The sequence below is a fragment of the Gopherus flavomarginatus genome, chromosome 14 (assembly GCF_025201925.1).
Source record: "Gopherus flavomarginatus isolate rGopFla2 chromosome 14, rGopFla2.mat.asm, whole genome shotgun sequence".
NCBI lineage: Eukaryota > Metazoa > Chordata > Testudines > Testudinidae > Gopherus > Gopherus flavomarginatus.
In genome coordinates, this window is record NC_066630.1 from 26,579,551 (window position 1) to 26,598,038 (window position 18,488).

Consider the following 18,488-nt stretch of genomic DNA (forward strand, 5'->3'; position numbering starts at 1 on the left):
TTTTTGTATTTGATAGGCTCATATTTTTTAAATGGAAATGTGAGCCTGAGAGTCAAATGGGAACCAGTCTCAATGGAGTGTTTTAGTTCATGTACAAAATATTTTAATTTTGTTTATTTGCTACCTGCAGCAGGGCCTCTAGTTAAACAGACTCCAGAGCTGTTCTACACTGCATAGGGACCAAACCAGCCCACGGCAGCACCTCAGTAAGGGAAGTGCAAGCCACTTCCCCTGTATCCCTTTAATGGCATCAAATCTGTGCCTCTGTGTACAGAACTGAATGGGAGCTTGAAGTGGATATCCTAGGTATCCTTTAAGGTTTTATCTTCCATATCCATATGCTGTTTAGTTTGATCATTTGATGAGAGCTGAAGAGATCTTCAGATATAAGAAAGGATCTTGCCTTTAAGTCAAGATTTCTCCTTTCCCAATGCAAAACTCCCGTGTGTGTGAGTTTGTGGATCCTTGGAGAGAGACAAAATTAACGTTTTCCTTTTAAAAATATACACATTTTAATATAAACTCTTTTCTTCTATTTAATCCTTTTCTAATGTGTTTATTTTTCTATTATGTCTTTTATATGACTGAATTTCTTTTTTTCTTTTGCCATATTTAACATACAATTTTTTATTATATTTTCTTCATTGGGGAAATATGGGTGTTATTTACTTTGTTATAATTCATCTATGACTGTCCAAATTTAAAAAACAAAACAAAAACAAGCAAACAAAAACAACACACCCGACTTAGCATTGACAAAATCAGTGTGACAATTTTAAAAAAATTCTGAATAAACTCTTTCCCCATGTATTTGGAAGGACAGTCTTTTACAATTCAATCAGAAGGTTGGCAATGAACATATTTTGCTACACTTGCATAAACAGTAATTTAATTTCCTTTTCTGTTTTGCTGATACATACCAAAAATGTCAATTAGAAGAGTTTGCTATATTGACCTCCTCCTTATTCACTAAAGTTTTGGAAGCATGTCATTAGTCAACTTTCTTGGAAGTGGTACTATTGTCTGTTTAAAAAAAACATAATCTGACCCAAAATGTTCTGTATATGTCAATAACATTTAACTTTCTTGAAGTGGGAGAGAATAGTGGGAATTCATCACATGTCTCTCAGAAGGCCCAATACAGGTGGATTCAGTAATTCAGCAAAGACAGAGAACATGTTCTATCAAACCAAATAATGAACCAAACTAAAAATTGCTTTTAGCTGGATGCATGAGGAATGCATTGAAAGCACCAGAGTTACCCACTATCACTGTAGGAGAAACATATTTTTATTTACACCTGAGACTTTCAACTAGAGCCAATCAGAAAGTTGTAAGTTGAATCTGTAGTGGAAGAACAAGCTATTTGGAAGAAGTTTGGAAAGGAAACATGGCAATGACCTTTCATTAGCCTTGCACCTTTCGTCCAGAAACATCCATAACTACTCTACAGGCTTTCTCTGGAGATTTACAGAAGACTGTGTATAGGAAATAATGTATCTTGTGCAATACAATCACTCCTGGGGTGAACAGAGCCACCATCTAGCAGAGGAAGTTAAGATTAATTTATCCAGTTAAAACTGGGGGAGAAATTTTAGGTAGGCAGAATATGGTAATGTATATGTACAATTCTCTTGTACAAATGCACTGGAAAACTGTGTTTCTATGACAATATTTTCTGTGCAAAGAAAAAAAGCCCACCCCCTATTAGAACTTCAGGCTGGACACAGTCCCCTTGGGAAATATAGTCACAACTGGTGTAAGCAGAGTCTGAATGAGCTTTTCCCTGACATCTAGCGGTGAGCTGTGGAAAAGGACTTCAGGAGCTGATCTCATTTGCATGGACACACCCACCCTGCCTAGGTGCTCAGCATGATGAGATTGCTTTCCCAAATGATCACTTGTGGCTGGTGTCCTTGTAATTGGGGCAGGAGTAATAAAGCATTGTTATCCTTGTAACCCAGGTCAGCAGAACTGTACCTGGCATACCCCAATGGAGCGGACTCACCCTCAATTGAATAGCACTCACTAGGCAGGGGATGTGGGTTCCAAAGTACAATGAGTTGAGAGAGAGTGGGGACAGGTACTTGTACCTGGTGATGTGGTGCCTGTTTAAGGGTCCTACACACCATTTAAGGGTCCTTCTTCTCTCCACGGTATAATAAGAGTTAATTTAGACTCAGTTGAGAGTCTTGTTACATGTAGAAATCATGGATACTTAGGTCTAAGTATTAGACCTACTTTGGGACAGTGTCTCTATTGCAAGAGACTGACCAGTGTGCACCAGCAGTGAGGCTCCCCCACTAACAGCTGAATCACTAAGAGCTGTGTTAAGTCGGGGGCCTTGAAGACATCTTGGTGAATGGCCAGCCGAGTGGCTGGCAGAGAGACGTGGCAAGCAGCCAGCAGGGTGGCTGGCGGAGAAGGCCAGAGCAAAGCCCCACAGACAGGTGCAGCAATCAGCTGTTGGGGTGATGAGCGAGTGCCTCCTTACCCCCTCACTTCCACCCAGGGTGAGAGGTGAACTCTGCCAATGAACTTCTGAACTCTGGGGCTGCAGTGGCCAAGGACAGCAACTGTGAGTGGGGTGCAGAGAAGGGACGGGCATGTTACATTTACTTTTGGGTTGCTGGACTTAAAAACCTGAATGGAAGAGGACACTGCCCAACTTACTTAGGGGGTGGGTCTTTTGCTCATGGTTTGTGTTTATGAATGCTAGTTGCGGTGTTTTCTCAAATTAATGCTGAGTTACTTCCCTCCTTTTATTAAAAGTTTTTGCTACGCTCAGACTCTGTGCTTGCGAGAGGGAAAGTATTGCCTCTTAGAGGCATCCCAGAGGGGGCGTGTGTAATTGTCCCAGGTCACTGGCTGGGGGCTCGAGCGGGTTTTGTGTTGTACTGTTGAAAAGGAACCCCTAGATACTGAACCCGGCCCTTGTTGCTGCTGGCTCCACCTGGCAGAAGGGTTACACTGGCATTCCAACAGACCCTCCATTTCTGAAAGGAGAGGCCTGGCATCACCCCTCTCACATTAGCTACCAGAGATGCAGATGAAAACACATACCACACCTAATGAAATGGTGGCCATGATTACTTTCTGATGTGTGCTTCCCAAGGGCTTTCTATTGCTCACGAACATCTAAGCTTTGTGACTCAGAAGGTCACAGGCAATTTGCTTGGAAGGAAGGTGGCACCTAATTTGGATGTACGTTAAACTAATTTTTAATCCCCTTAAATGCTGCCCAAACCAACCCTCCCAAACTCTCCACTCAAATGCAGGTACAAGCCAGCATTAAGAATGTGCATTTGTTGGAGGGGGTTGGGAGGAGAAATTTGTGGTGATTTAATGGTGGAGAGGTAGTTGTGAAGTTCAAGATGATTGGAAATTGGGTGTAAGGACCAAAATGATGAAACCTGTGCTGGTGGAAGACTCCGTGAATCTGCAAAATGAGTGTAACTCATTTTGGGAGGTTAAAGCAGAACAAAGGAATGAGCAGGAGAGAGGCCATGCCTAGGGGAAAATCCATCTCATCCATTTATTTGCATTTCTGAAGTACCTATATACCTTAATATCTATTCGAACCTATTCTACTGTTGAGCAAGTGGCCCAAAAAGCAGTAACTGAAGTAGAGATGGGCCCAATCCAAACACCAGAGAGAACATGCTGAACTATGAAAAGGTTCATCTTTTAGGTCCAGATCCAAACTTTGTGGCAGTGGCCCATCTCCTGTATAAACTGTCCCACTGCAGCTTTAAACACTAGCTGCATCACAAGAAGCCATCTCCATCACTGGTAGGGGCAACCAGGCACCCTGGTGTTGCTAGGACACCAGCTGTGTTATCCATCCAATGCATGGTAACAAGGACTAGAACAGTCATTGAGTCAGGTCTGCCAAACTCTGCTACTCCTGCTAGAGTTATTTTAGTCTACTTGTGTGGAGTCCTCCTCACTCTTGTGACTATCTGTGTACAGTGTACAGGGCCTAGTAATGTTTTGGACACAATGTGGGACCTTGGTGGGAATCAGGCTGACTTAGCTGGTGTTGAAGACAGTGTTCTGTATGTGCATATATTTACTTTGCCTATTCTTTCAATCCTTTTGATGGATGCTGCCTGTATCCTGCCTTCCATCACATATACCCTATGGGTCTCTTGAAAGACAGGCAAAATTCTGGTATTAATTTCTCATTTGGTAACTTGGAAGTTTGTGTGGTTAAGACAATTCACTTTATGACAAATGTGTTGGATGGTGCTAGAGTGTAGAATATAGAAATGCTAGAATGAAGTAATTGGCCATGGGGCTGGCCTCAGCAGCAACCATACCAGAGGGGGTGGCTTTATCTTCAGCACCAGAAAGGGCATTACACTTTGCAAACATTCCCCAAACTCTAATGGTGAAAAATCTTGAGTCGTAACTAAAAAAACAACAACCCCAAACTTTTTGGCAGCTGAAGCCCCTACTGAACCTAATGAGAATGGCTTCACTCAGATGTGGAAAAGACACCTTCCCCTCGGCCTCCCAAACACGCATATATGTGAATCATCTTTAGGAAACGTTGCACAAACCTTACTCTTCACGAAGGCCTTTCCTCCATTAGAATGATACGCACAGCAATGACACTGCCTTCTTCCCTGAAGCCCCTACCAAAACAAACAAGTAAATTAATAAAATTTAAATTAAAAAACAAAACCAACCACAGAACAAAATCCTACCCAAGCAAAGTCTTTTTACCCTGAAGAGGCAGGTGTGTCAGAGATTCTATGAAGTCCATTAGGGATTTTGCTATTGATTTCATGTTGAAGGAGGTCAGAATCTATGGTGACGGACAGTAGTATAAAACCCTAAGATGGAGATATATAGATTTCTTGTAAAAATGAGATTGACTTACATCTAAATTGTGAGAGCTGAATACCACTATTCAGTCAACAACATTGCATTGTAAATAATGCGTGCTTAGATATTTGTGAATGAAGATGATACCATTTCCCACTAGTTCTATTTAGATATTTATAATAAAAAATTAAAGCCAGGCCTAAACACTGTAAATCAGCACTTTTGTTTTAAATCCTCTCAAATGCCAATAGGCATCTTACTATATGAATTCATTGTCAAATTGAAGCAATATATCCAGGTTTGCTGATACACACTGAAAACAAACACTCTCACTTACACACAAATATGCTTTCTGTTTGTGAATTGAGTTTCAAACCTTTTTTTATCAGCACTGATTGCTGCCCAGGAAAATGGCTCCAATATATCAAAGCGGAGAGAAAAGAATGCCAAGAATGGCTGGCTCTTTCAAAGCAGAATGCAAACTGAACATTAGGATTCATGACTAATAAAAGCAATTTGGAGCATAGAAGTGGGCATTGTATGTGGAAGTATTTAATATTAAATAACTGCTAAAATATTACATGAAAATGAAATGGGTATTTCAGTTTAAAGAAGAATGAACAAAGCATCAAGATTTAACAAGGTTTTTGTAGGTATTATGATTTGGACCTGAAAATAAGATTATGTATAATTCAATCATGGAATTCTAAAATTAAATTGATTTGTTCTGGGCCAGAGTCTGTCTCACTCACACCGAGCAGCACCTTACTCTTTGGGTAGACTTATTTTCTTCAATGACTCTTCTCAGAGTAGGGTATTACTCAGTGTGAGAAATAGTAGGAGAATGTAGCTCTTTGTTTCTAGCAGCAACACACTGAGAGACAAAAAGGACATTTCTCTTCTCAGCCAGGGCTAGGATAGAATATTAGCAAAGGTTGCAAACATTTCAGACACCCAAAATTCAAAACATTTACTTTTGTAATGAACTTAAAAATTTCACAGACATTTGGACTGGATCTTGCTTGAAATATTCACGTACTCTAAAGTGAATATTTCAAGCAAGATCCAATCCCGTTTTCCAGTACAGATGGGGCAGTTTTTGAGCAAAAGCATTTCTAAACAAAACCAGGCTCATTTTTGAATGAAAATAACTCATTTCAAAATCAGGCATTTTTTTCATTTTTGAAGGGGTTGGATGAAATAACTATTTTGTTGCAATTGCCAATGAAACAGCATGCAGAAAATTACAAAATGATATTATAGAAACAAACTGTACACTTATCACAGTCCTAGGATGTGACTGGACTGCACTGGCGATGCTGAGCCAGTTTAGATGATTGCTGGATCTACAGAAGAATGCAAGTTAATCTGACTGTTTTAGCAATTTATTGTTTTATAGGCATGTACTCACAGGAACTATACTTTTCCATAAAATGTCTAGAACATTTGATCTATAAAGGATTGACTAAAGAATTTGATGATAACTGCAAAGAATGGAACATATCCCAACTTGATAGTCAAGTATGTTGTTATACATTCATCCACTGTATTGGATTCCGGCAAAGACCTTCTCTTATTTGTCTGGGAGTGCCCTTGGGTGTATTTAATGAAATATATATGTCTGTGTAATTGTTTGAGAAGGGAGAAGGATTGCCATTTCAAGGAACACACACTACAGGAGTGTAAACTGTTGGCATTCGGTGCACGTTACCAGGGTTCAGACCTCTGTGTGCGATTGGCCTACACTTTAGAACTTGACATTTATAGAAAGCAATATTGAGATTTCCAATGTCTTGCTTTAGGAAACTCTTCAGATCACTCAGAAAAAACAGCTGAGAAAGCTAGACGTGTCTGTAGTGTATTTGCCCTACTATTTCTTCATCACAGGTCTTGCTTAAACAAGAGACACATGATCACAACTGATGATAATCTAACATCAGTTAATTATACTTCTCCCACAGCATCCACCAAGCTCAACTGGTATTTCACTAGCATGGCTCAGTGGCAAGCAGGCCATCGTCCCCTCCTGCTGTCCCCCTCACAATTTCTGTTATAGCTTCCCAGAGATCGGAATCTTGCGCAGTGAGAGGCACCAGTAATTCCCAGAAAGGTCATTGTAAATGCTAGTACAGACCAGTTTGGCAGTAGTGCTCCATGCTACAGAGCAAGGACTTAGAGTTCATGATTCTTTACTTGGTCTGCCTGGGCTGTGCTGTTAGGTGCTTGGGAGCATGTTGGGAATACCATGCTCAATCCATTGGGGAAGGGGGAAGTATATAATATTCCTCAGTAGTGAATCTTTCTTGCTGGTTGAAAACAGCACTGATGATCTTTAAGGGAAGCTGGATGTAGCTTTCCCAGGCTGGAAAGGGAATTGCCATACTGGGAGGATCTTCAGAGTCTGGGAATGAAAAATTACTGGGGTGATTGCCACTTTGGCTCAAAGTAAATGGAGAGTTTAGAGAGAGCAAAGAACAATATGGTTATTTACTCAAAATAAATATTTTGGATATTGCAGAAAGTTTGGACTAACCTCTGATACCATCTTTTCCTTGCGGATGCCTGAGTATAAGGTAATGCAATCAGTGTAGAACTGATTTCTGTGTCAATCTGAACCAGTTCTATCTGCTAGCTTTGTGTCTGGCCTGCTTGATATTTATACTAGCTGATGTCTGCCTTTAAGCTTTGACTTCCTTTTGCAGCATTATGAGCACATATGTTTAATGGTGACCATTAATTTTATTTTCAGTGAGTTTTCATTCCATGACCTTCACCAATTTGACAAAATCCTATAGCCAAAACATTTCTCATGAGAACTAAATATGGCTGAAATAGGGCTTGATCCTGCTCCTACTGTAGTTAATGGCAACAATCTTCTTGGTGCAAAATCAAGATAATGAATATCTACTAGTAAAATTAAGAAACTAATTTTTTTCAATCTTTTTTCGTAGTTTCCATACCTTAAATCACTGACTCTAACTTATCATTGGAATATACCTATATGTAGCTGGGTACGGATATGCTCTCAGTGGCTATAAAATGTTTCTTAGGGACACCACTATGTCTTTTTTTTGTATTTGTACATACATAATGCTTGAGCTGTGAATCGTACACCATGTAGTATCTTATTTTGATAGTAATCTGAAAATCCGTCTCTCTAGTGAACATTGTGAAGATTCATTAGTTGGATACCTATCTATTACAGGGACTTTACATTTATAATTTTAGTTTTTCTCAATTGTGCAAACATTTTACACGTATTTATCTGTGAAAACTGGATCAGAGAATAATCTGAGATAAATCTCTGTGCAGTTGCACAGTGCACTGACAACATGCCCATGATAAAAGTCATCATACTTTAAAGGACACACAATCTGCTATGCTTTTCAAAAACAAAAATAGATAAGATATAATCAGATTTTGTACTACATTATGTTATGTTGGTCAGGTGTCATTATAGTTTGACAGGCATGATGTGATACATTGGAGTGTGAATAACACAACCCAATCTGACATGACTGATATGTCAGCCTAGAAATTGAATAAACATTTCCCCATAAATTTGTTCTCCCCTTGCCCTCACTATGTTAAAATTTAGGTCAGATGTTTCATATCTTAAACAAATTACAGAATTTGACAGATGCTTATTCAGGAGAAATGCGATAGTCCTTTCCCTCTATTCTTGCTGGGTATTCTAAACATGGATAGTGTTGGGACTCTATTTTTATTTTTACACATTATTAGTTTGTTCACAACTATTTGGGAGCATCTAAATTAACTTGTTTGTAAATTGCCTGGCAACCTGCCAGTACAGCAGAGGAGCTATTGAATGTATGGATTCACTTTGCCTAGTTATGTTATGTTATGTATTAATGGTTTTACTTATTAAATAATTCAAGATTTGTTTTCATGAATTTTTATGGAGATTTAATTAATGAAAAATTATGGTTAAATCTTCAGAATTGCTTTGATATTTTCTACAGTTTTCAAATGTAGGTGCTTAAAACTAGGTACAGAGGTTGAGGTTTTCAAAGCCATCTAAGAAATGGCTATCAACCTTTTCTGCATTGGGATCCCCTCCATTCCTCATCCCCGCCAGCTGGGATGTAGCCAAGATCCTCTCCTGTTTAGCCAGTTGGGAACAGGGCTGGCTTTAGGCCTATTCCACCAATTCCTCCTAATCGGGCCCCACGCCTAAGAGGGCCCCACACCCAGTGAGAATCCCTTCCCTGGCTAGAGGTGCCTTTTTAATTTTTACTCACCAGGCAGCACTCTGGATCTTCAGTGGCACTTCGGCAGTGGGTCCTTCGCTTGCTCAGGATCTTCGGCAGCACTTCAGCGGCCGGTCCTTCAGTGCCACTGAAGACCTGGAGCAAGTGAAGGACCCGCTGCCAAAGACTCGGAGCACCGCCCAGTGAGTACAAGCCTCATGTGTTTTTTTACATTTTTTTTTAAGTCATCCCTGCCGGGGCCCCGCCGAAACTGTTCGAATTGGGCCCCGCACTTCCTAAAGCCGGCCCTGGTTGGGAAAAGCAGTGTACTTCCAACCTCTGACTCTTATTTGTGGCCCTCAGGGAATTGTGAGCCCTAAGTTCAGAAGCTATCATCTAGGTGATTCAACCATATTTCTTCCATTAAAAATAATGGTAAATGTGTCTCTAAATCCCATAGACATCTTAGAAAATTGCAACCCTAAATTCATATAAAATTTGGCCTGATTTTTAGAATGTGTATGTGTGCTGAGTACTTGGAGTCCTTTTGAAGTCAGTTATAGTAATGGGTGCTCAGCACCTATGAAAACCAGGCAGACATTATTTAGGTATCTAACTATGGATTTCAGTGCCTCATTCTGGGTATATACATTTGAAAATGTTGGCCTATATTCATAAGTGTTATGGAAAATAATTTAACAGAACCAAATAATGGTGAGAAAATGCAGAAGCTGGGATTTCCATAGGGGCTTAAGGGAGTTATATGCCCAGGTTGCATTTGAATTTCAGTTAGAGCTGGCCGGAAAGTATGTCTGTCTGTCTGTCTGTTTTGCTTTATTGTTTTTGTTTTTTAAATCGAAATCTTTAATGGAAATCAAATGATTTTCATAAAACATTTTGTTTAGTCTGACAAATTCTGTAATTTTCCTTTGAAAAACAACTTAAATGAAAAATTTTGACCAGACCTATCCTAACTCCATTAGGCCCCTTTTAAAATCCCAGCCACAAATAACATATTTCAAATTAAAGAACAAGAACAAAATATGCAAAAAAGAAAAATGTTCCTGGGATGAGTTTATCAAAGCTTCAAAATTAATTAAGGTCTTAAAAAATGATATTGTAGCAGTGAATGTCATGGTGGGCTGGAGTTATCCAGAGGGTCTGATTCTCCGAGCATTTACACTGATGCATATTATGAATAACTCCACGTAAACTTGACCTAAGCAAGGTCCAAACAAAGCCCAGGAGGTCTGCTCAAGTTGAAGTCAATGTAAAAAACCTGCCTTGATTTCAATGGGATCAGAATAAGGCCCAAGGTGATCAGAGAGAGATTGCAATTTATGGATATATTGTCAATCTACATTTTTTCAAAAATTCACTACAGTCTTTGTCTTGCTGATACAATAAGTGCTGCACCAGGTGTTAAACTCCAACATACCATGTTAAGAATGGTCTAATTCTGTAAATTTAGCAACGGATTGGCGTCCCTCTAAAATTCTTAGCTTAAAAAAATAGTCACTGTCCCAGCTCTGCCCCCTCAGGACTTCTTAACATGACTGTGCCTGTTTCAAGGAGTTATGAAGAGAGCGTCTCCACACCCGCCTGTATTGATTTCCGTTCCTGATAGCATTAAGGCCCCCTGCTGGTTTAATAAAGCAGCTCAACACCTTCTCTGGACTCTCACAAAACCTTCCATCATATTCTTTAATCATTTAATATTAACCCAATATAAAATTCTGGTAAAAAGTAAAACTCGAAGTCATCCTTTCAGCATGGTCTGGCATTCTCTTGTTTCTCTTACTGAATACTTAACTTTACAGAAAATTGAGGACTTGTTACAAACATGATTGTGATTAGCATTTCTGAGTATGACTAAAATACTAGTTTGTTAAATGAAAATGCCCATTAATACTGTATTCCAGTAAAGAATCTATAGATATTTCCAGGACATTTATTTAAAAAAAACCAAAACCATAAAGCTTGTAAATAATTTGTACTCTCTTGAACAGCATCCAAAATATTTGGCAGTGGTGATAAAGCAAACAGTTGCTTACACAGTCTCAACGTTGCTCCTCGGTTGATTGCAAAGCTAGCCCACTACTGCAATAAAGATGTGCTAAACAAATGTGCTGGTAAGAGACTGCTTTTTAGTTCCTGGCTTGAGTCACATGACATTGGTGAGGCTTATAACAGGTCATATGGCAGGAGTCAGTATCCAGTGTCTGTTCCTGACTTGTATGTTTAAATTTAATCTCTTTATCTGAGGTATATATATGGGGATATATGGGATATTTCAGTGTCTCACAATCTTTTACATATTGCTTCTAACAGCACCCTCTTACGGGTAGCAGGGAAATACATTTTACAGACAGCGAACAGAGGCACAAAAAGACAGTGACTTGCCCAGAGCTACACAAGAAGTCTGGGGCAGAGAACTGAACCCGTGTTTTTCAAGTCTCGGGCTAGCATCCTAACTATTGGAAAATCCTGCCTCTAAGTGTATGATCGTAGTTCACACCTGCCAGGCTCAAATGTGATATGCAATGTGGAGAAAGACCATAACTGAAAAACACCAAACAGTGTTCATAAAGAAGCTTAAAATGCTGTGAAATTCATCCCTTTACTGTAAATAACTGTTACTATAACCTTTGTTTTATGTTTCTGCATTTCTGATGTAAATAAGAATGGATCCTAAATTCATGTAGAAATTTGTAGGGAAATATGGGACTGAAACAAAGGAGATTTGAGAATATTTTTTAATGTTTAATGTGGCAGATATTGAGCTGTTATGTAATAATCTAAGAATGCTGCTAGGTACGAATTTTATAAACCCCTATATATGACCTGGACAGTGACATAAGAACGTTCCATCGCACACTTGAAAGACGAGGGGGCGGGGGAAAGGTATTGATTTTTGAAGATCCTATTCCATGTCTCCAGCAAAGTTGTAAATCTTGTTTTCCCAGGCTGGGAACTTGGAAATCAAAGAACAACAAACAATTAAAGTCTTCCTCAGGAGAAGGAGATGGGGTATGTGGGGAGTAATTGTCAAGGGGATTAAAAGGGCTACGCAGCTTTTAATGGAGAATCTCCCTGAAGCAGTGTGTATGAGTTAAGAGAACAGACTATGCCAGCCAGATCCTAGAGGTCTTGGGGTGGGTGGGTGCGATGTCTGCAAGAAGCTTAGACCTACCAGGATACTCAGTGCAAGATTACTAGGTATCTGATAAGATAGATATGCATACAGTTTATTTTGTTTTAATATCTGTTTTCTCTTAATTGCATATGATCTAAATAAATAATACTTTGCTTTAAGGAGGCTGTTTGGCTTCTGTTAACACTGTCATTGCTCCTGGGGGGAACAACATTGACGGTACTTGATATGTCAGACATGCTGAGATATAGTCCAGTGGAGAATTGAGCTAGGACATAGTTTAAAAGTGGGAGAATCATGTGATTCCATCTCAAGAAAGGTGGTGATATGTGGCCTGAGACCTGAGTGGGGGTGCATTCAGAGACTAGGAGTGGTCAGAGGTGCCATTAACTCAATAACTGTGACACTTAATGTCACATTTATGTAGTTTTAAAAAAATACATACATACAGATAAGAGAATCAATATAATCTAATTTCTCTCTCTCTAATTATAAACCCATGCCAGAACTCTCCCAGGAAAGTTTTGAGACTAAGGAGGACATTAGCTGATTTTGATTAACTCATTTCTTGCAACACAAAGGTGGAAAACATTTCTCTGAAATTCTAGATGAGAAAGGGAAGAAAGTGATGAAAATAATAGCTACAAGGTATTTTTGTTCTGAAGAGTCAAAGTCCACCTATTGAGTTTTTATTACTGTAGTGCATGTTAGAGTTTTGATTTTTGTCAGGCTTCTTTGTCTCCTTATTAAGAAGTAAAGAACTTCCCTATTTCCGAGTCCGAGCCTACAGATACTTAGGCACACATTTAGTTTAACTCACAAGTGCAATCCAGTTGGGACTTGTATGGGAGCAAATTTACCCATGTGTAAGTGTTTGCAAGATCAGTTCCTTAATTTACAGTGTTCTGAGATTTGGCACAATGGAGCTTAACCCCAAGGGAATTATTTTTCTAACAATGTCATTCAGATATGTGTTTGGTTCAAGTGGTGCAAAACAACAACCTTTTTCAGTTTCATCTAGAGGGATTTTTGTTGTGTTTAGACTTAAGAAATCCTCAATCTTGTATCTACAAGATTTAATTATTTAAATATGAGTTTTCAGTAAATGAGCAACTAAGGTGCTGCCTTTAGCAACCTGCATGGAACTTGGAGGGAGCAGAACATCTTGCATGAGGGGAAGATTTTGGCACCAGGAAGCCTGTCTGTGTGCACGTGGCTTGAATGTTAGCTGCTGTTGCTTAATCTCTATAATATTTCTCTTAATAAAGAGCAAGTTTAGCTTTACACACATGGAGTTTTCTAATGTTATTACCCTACACACAGTACATGAATACGGCACTGCCTAAGTTAATATTTAAGATGATTAAGGAGAGAGGGCACAGTGAGCAGAAATATAATACTGCTGCCTACACCCCTGGGCCCTGATCCAGTGTCCCTTCAGTTTACTTCAGTGGGTGTTGGAACAGGCCACTGATACACAAGTGAGCCAATGCTTCCATTAGTATTGCACACCCCAAAGGGGGACTTTCTGAGCAAGGTGGGAACATAACCAATGTGCCACCCCCACCTTGCACAGCAGCTAGCGCTAGCTACTACTATTTCTGTCATAAAGTTTAACAGTATTGCTGACTTTGAGATCAAAAACCATGAGTCAGACCCTCTCAAGAGATCAAAAATCATGGGTTGGACTCTCCAGAAACATGAGATTGACCCAAAAAATCATGAGAGATTTTTTTTAAAGATGATATTGTGTGTTTTGGACTCTCTTTTGATTTTTTGAGCTCCCCTCCCCATCCCGTGTGTGTGTGTGTGTGTGTGTGTATGCATGCGCGCGCATGTGCATGCATGCGTACATATGTGCATGACAATTAGTGTTGCCCACTTTCTCAAATTTATTGAGTAAGATGATTTTTGGCCTTTCCTCCAGGAGCTCTCACCACCACATCTTCCCATCCCCTGATGAGCAGTTCTTGTTTTCCCACTCAGTCTCCATCAGGTCAGGCCCCCGAATAGGTTCCCAGCCCCCCATGCAGCCCCCATTATCAATTCAGTTCCCCCATCAGTCCCCATCCCCTCAGTGTATTCCTCCCTGCACCCCACCTCATCAGTTCATCCCTCCAGTCCCCATCAAGTTAGCCACTCACCAGCTCCCTGATAACGTCACCTCTGCTCTTCTAGGGGATCTTCAGCCTCCTCTTTTCTTTCCCAGGCTGGGTGCTGCAGGGAGGAGATGGAGTGGAGCAGAGTCACTCTTCTGTCTATTTCTCATGGTGGGGTGGGGGGGGAGAGCTGAGCTGCACTGGTCTGCTGGGCTCTTCACTGCCCCCTCCCCTCCTGAAAGAACAGTAAGCAGAGAGGATGAGGGACTGGAATTATGCTCAGTGGCTAGGTTCCTTGTGAGGGGACTGAAGCTTCTTGCGTCATCCATCGCAAGATGATCTCCCACAACCTCTGAAATCCTGTCGCTTGTGGAAGAAACAGCGAGTTGGCAGTACTGGGTTTAGCGAGTGCCCCTATTCAATGTGCTTACCCCAGCCCACAGGAGGTATTCTGCCTTCTAGAGACAAACAATCTCCTTCCAGGTTACCTCAACGCTGAAGGAGCTGTTCACTATTTGTACCTCTAACTCTCAGATCTAAAATGTGGCCCATTTGAGGTTTTTCTTAGCACTTAACTCTTCTCTGCGCCCTGGGCCTGTAATCCCTTTCTTACATTTGACATCACTCCCATGTTGATATGGACCTAGTACATGCTTCATTAGCATTGTGACAGTTTTTTTTAAATTAAGATTTTGAGCTTTGGCTCTTCTGGTGATAAATGTTTTCTAGTGTTAACAGAATGGCATATCCATGTTACTGTATAGTCCTGATCTTTCTTTCTCAAAGTCTGGGTTAATTTGCCTATTGCCTGGATAGAATACAGATACTGTAGCCACTCAACTGCTGAGGCTGGCAATTTGTCTCTACTGTCAGACCACTGCATTCTTTCCTGCAAGGGTCAGGTGGCAGCAGAGGTGATGACTGAGTAACTTTTTTGTGAGTAGCCAGACTGTCTTGCTAGTTTCATATACCTGAATAGTTATGAGGTAGCCCAGGAAATAACTGCTTATTGTTAGCTGTTATGTCATTCTTTCCAAATGTGGAGCAAATCACCACTGAACCCTTTCTCTTTGACTAAGTCTCTCTTTGAAATAATTTTCTTCGGTGTATAGGTTATACCGACATAAGCCAACAAACCATACATGGTGCCAGATCATTGCAACAATAATACTCTGTTCATGAAATATTAGGAAATAAGCCCCAAATGTAAATGTGTTGGTGTAATGGTATGTTAAGAGTCGGCATTTATCATCATAATGTATTTGATTTATCTTGCTGAAAAGCAGGCTATAAAAGGGATTTTACATTCATTCAACATAGATATATTCCTGGAGAAGAAACTGTGCAAGATAGTATTTACAATGGTATATAATGCAGATTATACTGGACATCAAAAGAGGGTTGGGGCTGATATGTTGCTAATGAACACAGATCCTTTGAACTGTTACATTCCGTAAGCCCCAAATGTTTGCTTTCTCTGAAACACTTTAAATACATTACTCTGTATCAAAAGCCTCTGATTGCGATTTTTACCCTCTTTCTACATCTCTCCTCTTTTGTATTTGTTTCGGCTATGCCCACAAGGATATCCAGAGGTAAGAGCAAAGCAAATGCCACGGCAGGCTTGCCGAAAGCCTGCACCAGCTCAGTGTTGCACGGTTGTTTTAATTTCCTTGCTGTAGTTTTTCTTTGTCCCCCTCAAGGTCATATGCTTCACCAAGCAATCCTGAGACTCCCTGTTAATTATCGTACAGTCGTTGCACTTGTTGGCTGTGTCAAAAACAGGGTGATTTTTCACTAAAGACATAAAGGAGTGAGTCTCACTGTTGCAAGACTCGTCTCATATCAGTGCTGGGCACCTATGCTCTGGCTTTCTTTATTGTAATTCCATTGGTGTAGTTCCACCAGTGCAAAAAACCCCAGTATAGTCAGGGTCTAAGTTTCCACTAACTATGTGGATCCAGTTTTGAGCACATGCGCGAAAGTTGGTAGTTTTTGCATTGAAATCCATGAAACATTCTTAGTTTCATATAACTCTGAGGCAAAACCAGGTGAAACTTTTCTTTTGCAACAGTTTCAGGGTGTGTGTGTGTGTGTGTATTGGGAGGGGAATTTAAGCAGACTGAAAACATACGCAATTTTTGTGCACACCTCATTAAAGTGAAACCACCAACTCCCACACAGCTGTACTGATGCTCCCACTGGACTCTTTAGGTGTGATGTCCCAATTCACAAAATCCACAGAGGGTGATATTAACATCTGTGATTAATCAGATTTCACCAATTGCTCTGTCTCCCAAGTGACACAGCTGCCTGGCAACTAAAGAGGTGCCCTCTGGCAAATAGGCAAATTGTCACTTCTTGCCATAGAGTTCTACCTTTGCTCTGGCAACCCAAGCTGTACAAGTCTGTGTACAACTGTGCCGGGGAGGTTTCACTGCAGGGGCAGCTTTGTTAATACTTCCCAGCAGGCACTTATGGCCTCCTCAGATGCATGCCCATAATGATGACTCATTATTCCTACACCTTGAAAGATTAACTTGGGGATCCCCTCCTCGGCTTCCTACTGAGAAGTATAAAAGTCTCCCTTTCAGATGATGAACTTTCTTCCCTGTAGAATTATAGATTTTAAGGCCAGGAAGGATCATTATGATAACCTAGTCTGACCTCCTACATAACACAGGCTATAGGACTTCCCAGAATTTGTTCATGCTTCAAATCTAGACCTAGAGCATATATTTTAGGAAAACATCTAATCTTGATTTAAAACTTCACAGCGATGCAAAATCTACTATCTCTGGCAAGTTGTTCCCATGGTTAATTACTCTCATTGTTTTAAGCCTTATTTCTAGTCTGAGTTTTGTTTATCTGCAGTCTCCAGCCACTGGATCTTCTTATATCTGTGTCTGACAGATTGAAGATCTCTCTGTGACACTATGCCCCATATTTTTCATAGAGGTATGGTTATGATATGACTATGGCATAACTAAGAGGTATTTTATGAAACATGGGTCATGTGAGAGATAACCTTTCCAATTATGAGTTTCTGAATATGATTATCCTATTTGTATGCATGTATCATTTTTTGTATCTGGAGTAGGAATATTTTCTATGCATCTATTACAAATGTGTTTACACCTGGGAAATGCCCACTAGGCAGAATGCAATCAATCTGGATAGCCAGTTGGGAAGGGCCATTAGGGAACACAATAGGTCTTTGGAGATGCTAATCTCCCACCTTCCTGGGAAGCCTTCCTGGGGACACTGCAAACAGCTTCTGAGTTATGGCTGCAGAGGCATGTGACAAAGTCACCTGGTACTGGACTCCATGATGATACTAGTGTTTTTGCACTGACCAGGGTGGGAATCACACTGGGAGACAAAGGATTCCCACCATATGCAAAAACTATTTAAGGCAGGGGAGTGACATCACGGTTTGTTCTCGCCTCCCAAGAAAGAGGATGGCTAGAAACACCTGAGAGCAAAAGAGACTGAACTAGGGGAGAAGCGCTGAGCCCAAGCGAGAGGGTTGTCTGGCCTGTGAAAGTAATATCTGGAGTTTTAAGCTGCAAGCAAATGCAGCTTGCCTTTAAGAACCTCTGCAATCTACCTAAAACAACATTTAGGGTGAGATTTCGCTATTCATAGCCAGTTTCTTTAGTATACTAAGCTTAGATTGCGTGTTTGTTTATTTGCTGTCTCTGGAAGGGATGCTTTCTAATTGTTTTCTCATATATAACCTCTCTACTTCTACTCAAGATTCCCCTTTTTTGAATCCAAGGATGGCTTTAGTCATCTAAGCCACAACACTGGCTGGGAGCTCATGTTCTGCTGATTATCCATCATGACCACCCAAGTCTTTTTTAGAGTTACCTCATGGGAAGAGGTAAACATGGCCTGCATTCTTTGTTCCTTACATTTGGTCACATTAAAATGTATATTGTTTGTTTGTTTGTGTCTAGTTCAGATCTTTGTAGCAGTGATATCTCCTCTTTTGTTATTTACGATTCCCCCAATCTTAATCATCTGTAAACTGTGTCATAATGTTTTTATATTTTCTTCCAGGTCATTGATAAAAATATTAAATAACACAGGGCCAAGAACTGATTCCTGCAGGACCCCATTAAAAACACACCCACTCTGATGATTTCTCATTTACAATTACACTTTGAGACATATCAGTTAGCTAGA